At 38.4% G+C, this 6,444-nt stretch overlaps 1 long non-coding RNA gene across 1 annotated transcript; it reads left to right on the top strand.

Moving 5' to 3' along the window:
* Positions 1–431: 431 nt before the first annotated feature.
* LOC120752355 (uncharacterized) lies at positions 432–3,295 on the top strand. The gene is made up of 3 exons (XR_005700675.2): positions 432–578; positions 708–976; positions 2,836–3,295. It is a non-coding gene; the product is annotated as an uncharacterized LOC120752355 (long non-coding RNA).
* The last annotated feature ends 3,149 nt before the right edge of the window (positions 3,296–6,444 follow it).

A 6,444-nucleotide genomic window follows, 5' to 3' on the forward strand; every position in this document is an offset into this window, starting at 1 on the left:
GAGAGCAAAGAGCAGGGCCCTCCATAAGGAAAAATTACATAGAGGCTAAGGGTCAAAGTATGCTTCAAATGTTCTCAGTTATCTATTTTACTATGTACAAAAGACAAGAGCAGAAAAGGATTTCTTAATTCCACTCTTCTTCCCCTTTCTTGTAGTAGGGGGATTTGCTTAATTCTTTACAGCTGACCCAGCCCTTCCTTTCTGACAGTCTTTGTGCAGAGTTTACGGCATGCAGCTGTGGTCCTTCTGCTCAGGGCAGGAGTGTTAACCCTTCCCATGACAATCCTTGGACTGGTTATTATATACAGTTCATCACATCAATCTGATTTGAGACACTGCCAGATGGTTGTCATTTAGGTGAAAGCAGACTCAGAATAATAGTCAAAAACACAACAGGGTGAATTTCTAAACTACTAATTTGTGATCAGAAGTTGGAAGGAAGAAATGTGTTGGCATGAAGAAGGGGCATGGATGAGAACTGTATGTTCTTTCAGCCCCTTGCCTTCCTCCTCTTGAAGAACTTTTAAACTGCAGTCAAGAAATTTTTCTTCCTTTAAGTGTCCTGTTTTAGACCTTGGGTGAGTTTATTGTTTCTTTTGCTGGGGTGTGGTGGGTTTTTTTGTTGTTCTTTTGTGGTTGGTTTTTTTTTTTTTTGGGGGGGGGGGGGGGTTGTTTAAATGTTGTTCTGAAACCCAAACCTTTTTCAGGAAATGTTGAACTTAATGTACAGTGGAGCCAGAAAAAGAAAGCCAACCCCCTGCTGGCACTTCTGCATCTGAAAGAGGACAAAAATTGACACCTGAAAATTCTGACATTCTGGAAAACAAATCTTACTCATTTTGAGTACAAGTAGGAGGCTGGCAAACAAGAAGACATTGAAGTAGGAGGAATGTAGGAAAACTTACCAAAACCAAACCAACAAACAAACAAACAAAAAACCACCCACCTGAGAGGAGTATTTAAGAACAAACAAAGAGTAAGTCTGTTGAATTTGTGTCACCATATTTTGGGTCATGAAAAGAGCCTGGTAGTCCCTTCTTACCTTTTCCCTCATAACAGCTGCAGAGATATTAACACTGATCCTGAAGCAGTCTATCAAAACTGTTGGATTTTTACTGGTATGCCTCAAATCAGCATGACAGTTCCTGTTATGGTTTTGCAGCAGGTAGGCCTGAGTGAAGAATTCCAAACACTTCCTTCTCTGCATCTTAGTAGAGGATTCCTTTCAACGCTGGCATCCATACAGTCTCTTGCGTACTGTCCTTCAGGTAGTTTCTTTATTTTGGCTAGTTTATAAGGTGCTCAAGGACTGATTTTTAGATGATAATATGCTATAATAGATCCATGGTACCAATACAAAAAGATGTATTACAACAATGTTTGGAAAGTGAAGGCAAACAAAAAAGGCCCCAGACATTAACATATATTAGTTCAAGCAGAAGACAGTTGGAATTAATTTAGTTGTATACTTTACACTTTAATATATCATATATGTATATTAAAAAATGCTTTTAAAGCAAAAACAAGGAAAAAAACAAAATAGAAACAAATCTGCAGAACTCTGTACACTCATATAGTGGGTGCATTTTTGTCCCATATCACTAAACTTGGTAGTTAGTGTTTGGTTGTTTGGTTTTTTCCCCTTATTTTCTGTATTATTGTACCTAATTGGTTCTTTTTAAAAGAAAACTCAAGCAAGTTTGGGTTGTAGGAAGTTTTCCCATTGTAGCAAACAACAGAAACAGCATCACAATCATTTGGGGCCTGTCACCTTAAATTTATGCTAGTTATTTTCAAAGACACTGTCTTTTGTAAATAAATTCATATACTGCTAATGTTTTCAGAGTCTCAGCTTTCATAACACAAAAACCAATCATTTCCCTGAACCTGTTGCTCTCAGTTAGGTTATTGGCTTTTCATCTGGCTATTATGGAAAAAGTAGCCAGAGTCCTCCAAGCCTATCACTGGAGACCACATTCCCAACTCAGTTGAAAGGTAGTTATATCTGCAAGACTGAAACTTCTACAAGGATAGGGGCTTTTGTTTGTTTCTTAAAAGATGGGATTATAGTGGAAAATAGTGTTAGGCTAAAGAAATAGCACTGGTGGTATAATTTGGCAGAAAAATAAAGGCCATCCAAACAAAAGGGTTTTTATTTCTGGAAAGATAATTTTAGTTTTGTGCCAACACAGTCTGTATGGATCAAAAATATGATTTACACCTTTATAAAACCTTGAACCCAGTGCCAGATGTATGTAAGAAAAGTCAAAATCCTAAGGAGTAAATTTCTTGGTCTGACATTTCCAATGAGTAACTTTGATAAATAAAACTTAATTTTTACATCTGCCGTAGATTCTGTGGTATGATTAATAGATTGAACATTGTGGCCAGTAGCCAATGTATGTATGTGATTACAGCAGTCTTAAATATAGTACATTTTGAATAAATATGCCAAATAAAGAGTATTAAAAACATGCCACGCATGCTTGGAAAAAATCTTGTCACTGTGTCAAATATTAAATCCTTATGAAAGTCAAATACCACAGGCATTGTTGGGCACAATCACAGAAGCATGGGTTGCCACTGGCATCAGCTCAGCTTTGGGAGATCCGTCATAGAAACCCCATTTCTGTTCATTTTGTTCTCTACATTTAGTTTGTGATAATTTTCTATATATTGAAGTGGAAAAAAATAAAAGGAAAGAACACCACCTGAACACCCCTGCTTTGCCAAAAAGTCCCATATTAAACTGCTTGTCTTTCAGTTACCTAAAAAATAAAAGTTTTAATTAAAAAATTACTCTGCTAACTCAGATTCACATTTTGTGACCAGCAGGTTTCCCTCTCCTCTTCAAGGGTATCAGAGACTGAAATGGTTCATACTTTAAAGATTGCTATGAAGGATTTTTGCCCATTATAGCAAAAACTATATAAGAAGCTACAACCACCAAAGCCCGCCCCTCCCTGACGATGCCTTTGGACTGTGAATTAATCTGATCAGATAAGATAAAGGACACACTATTGTTCAATCATCTCAGGTCTAGGGAGAACTAAACAAGGCTGAAGGAGAAGAATGCATCCACAAGAAAGCCAAATCCAGCAGAAAATCATCCCTGGCTGGGTTTGGGATGGGGGAAGCCATAGCCCACAGAGGCAAGGTTTGCACAGAATTCCCCCCAACCCCTCAACAAAGCAGAGAGGAGGAGAGTTTTGGGTGTGTGGTGGAACCTCTGGTCAGAGGCAATGAATCCATCAAAGATCCACCTGAGGGAAGAACCTGGGCATTCCCACCTGGCCTGAACATACATTAATCCATTGGATTATATGTTTTTCAAGGGGACCCTCACCACCAAGAAGACCAGATGGAGAGGATCATCAGGACACTGGTGGGATCCACAGAGCGGTGATATTTTCTTTTATCTGTCTCTGTCACCATCTTTCTGCTCCCCTCCACCTCTTTTCTCTTTCTTTCTCTCTCACTCTCATACACACATTTATTGTTAAATAAAAATACATACTATTGACTTTGACATATGGTCTCATTTGCACCTTAATTTGGTCAGAGGCATTTCTAATAATTTTAAGAACCAGATCATAGTAAAGGAGCATCATGTTTTCATCTGTGCTTGTAGCAGCAGGAGGATCATAGAGATCACTAAACTCCCCTGCACTTACACCACACATTTAATGGAATTTTTACTAGGGAGTGTTCACTGGGATTTCAAATAAATATAGGTTATCCTCTAAATCTCTATATCTGTAGGAGAGGGAATTTTTATTCCTTCTCTTTCCTTACCTTCATGTCATGGACTCTCCTGCTTTTGTAGTTCCGCTGCTGTTGGCTCTTCCTTTAGTGCTTCCACCATGCCTCTTCTCTGCAGAGGAAAAACTCTGTACCAAGGGTTTGTTTTTAGGTAGAAGCAAAATGTAAATGAAGCCTCAGAATTTCAGAGCTTAACTAAGGCTTGTTCAAGTCAATCAATAATTTTAGCCACGTGGTTTTAGAAACTTTTTCAATTAAAATTATTGACCACTAGGTTTCAAGTGCCTGAATTCTGTAAGTCTCTCCTTTCTCTAAAAATTGGAAAGTAGTGTTGAACTGATTTTATTTAGAATACTTTATCTATATTTAGTAGAAATTTTAGACTCCAAGTTCCCAATTAGGACAAACTCTTCAGGGCAGAAAGTATCATCTATGTGATGGAAGCACAGTTACACACTTAACTTTTCAGGGAAGGGAGAAAGCAGCACCTTTACTATTAAAGGCTATCTTCTCCCTGCATCTGAATGGGTGAAGTTCAGTTTCCATAATTACATTCCTTGCCTAATTACATTCTTAAACAAAAATCACACCTTAAAAGAGGCTTAGGGCTCCAATCTAAGCAGTGATCTTAGAGCTGATGTTTGTATTACACAGTATTGACATCCAGTGGAGAGTTAGAACAATTACAGGTCTGCAGATAACTAAATGCTACTGTCTGGTTTACATCCTCAGTTCAGCTTGAACAGAGCAGTCTACTTGCCTTGATCTATCAATACTACCTCCTTATAAAAATGTAACTCTTCATCTTAGTGTGTTCTCTATGTTAAGAAAAAATAGAATAATATTACACAAAATCTCCTATTTCTCTGTGAAGAGATTTTCTTCCAAGCAGAGTTTTCTTCCACTTTTATAAACTAGTTCAGGCTCCAGTGAATTGTTGAATATCTGGTCCTGGTGTAACTGCTAAAAAGTGCAGAAGTGTCCAGCAGTAGCAGATTTTGCAAAGTTGTGTGCTCTCTCACAGTGTGTGTTTCAGAGAAAAAATAAAGAGGAAAAACTAACTATTGGAAGAACCTATGGTCTCTAAATGTGTTGGTGGTTTCCACAGCCTTTTGCAACTCCAAGGCCTATGAGAGCCTTAGTCTTGGACAATACCTTGTAGAATTCATAATGAAATGGGACTGCTGGGAAAGAAACCTCTGGTTCAGATGCTCAAGTGCCCTCAAGGGTAAGGGTGTGCTCCCTTACACTGTCCATGTGACTCTACCATTAGCAGCTCTCCCCAAGGATGACTTGAGTAAGGCTGTGTTCACCCCAAAGCTCAAGACATTTGGTGAGATTTTTTTTTTTCAAAGGCTTGATAATACATGTGAACCATGGAGCCACTGGGCTTATGAGACCAGAAGCACTGCTATCAGGAGCACCTGCTCCGCAAGAGGCTCTCACAGCAGAAACTCATTAAAGAAAAGATACCTGCAAAGAAGAGTAGAGAGCTACTTCTACTCTGCTGCAGGGATACTGTGTCAGCTGACAGGTACAGGTCCAGGTAGACCATGGAGGTGCATGGGAAATGTTGCTCACAGCTAATGTCAAACTGCTGGACAATGCTAGCAGGCAGTACAGGCAGCATTTTTCAAATAGGTGAGGAAACTAGTAAAAAGGGCATTTCAAAATACTGTGAATCTTGTGGGATGCATGCAATACATATCAGAGAGACTCAGAATGTATCACCAAGACTTCAAGTGCAGATTCCCATGGAAGATCCTCACTGAGGTAGTCTTTAAAAGTGAACTAAGAGAATGCTTCTTCATAATATGCTGATATGGTCCAGACCCACTGTTCTTTGAAATAAGGCCTAACACCACCCGATATTTTCACTCGTAATGGTGTACATGTCGCAGTTTAGTTCTCTTGCAGTCATCTGGTGAGTTAGATCATGGCTTTCAGTTAATAATTTGCTTTTTTTCAAGCTTTTGCAAATGAATTGCCTGAATAATTTAATTGTTCCATCTACCCTTTGACTTAATGTTTCTTCTTGTCGCAAAGGATAGCACTAATTGGTCCCCACTCTTAATTATGTCTACATTTTCTGCAAGAGCAAAGAATTCAGTTGTCTCTATATTCAATATTTGTTGCATAACTGCTGTTGGTTTTCCCAGTTTGTGTTGTAACAGTTCTGACTGCTACTGACTTCTCCCAGTTAGTGGATTTCCCTGGGACACTTCGAAGTGCACATGACAGGAAATGCACTAAAAAGATCTGTGTTAATAGAATTTCAGGTGTCTGAATAATTTGTTAAATTTTGAAGGAAAAATTGCCACAAATTTTAGGGTTTGTAAAACATGTAAATAAAAATTCATGCAAGAGATTGTTTTGTTAAAAAACAGAGATATTTGGAAAAAAATAGAAAACCACAAAGATTTTCTTTTTGATTTCTGAGACTGATCATAACTGTTATAATAGATGTATAATATGCCAGCTAATTTTTGTGAAATACACACTAGTTAACTAGCAGAAACATCCTGAGGTCTGACAACCACAAGAGGTCTGTATCGCTCATTATAGACCTAGGCTGCAGTGCTGTCCACCACAATGATTTGTCTTATGTGCTCTGCTTATTTTTCTAATCCTTCTTTCTTCATCAGCCCTGCAGTTGCCAGAGGTTATGACTGTGGGCTTCTC

The sequence above is a fragment of the Hirundo rustica genome, chromosome 4, assembly GCF_015227805.2.
Source record: "Hirundo rustica isolate bHirRus1 chromosome 4, bHirRus1.pri.v3, whole genome shotgun sequence".
NCBI lineage: Eukaryota > Metazoa > Chordata > Aves > Passeriformes > Hirundinidae > Hirundo > Hirundo rustica.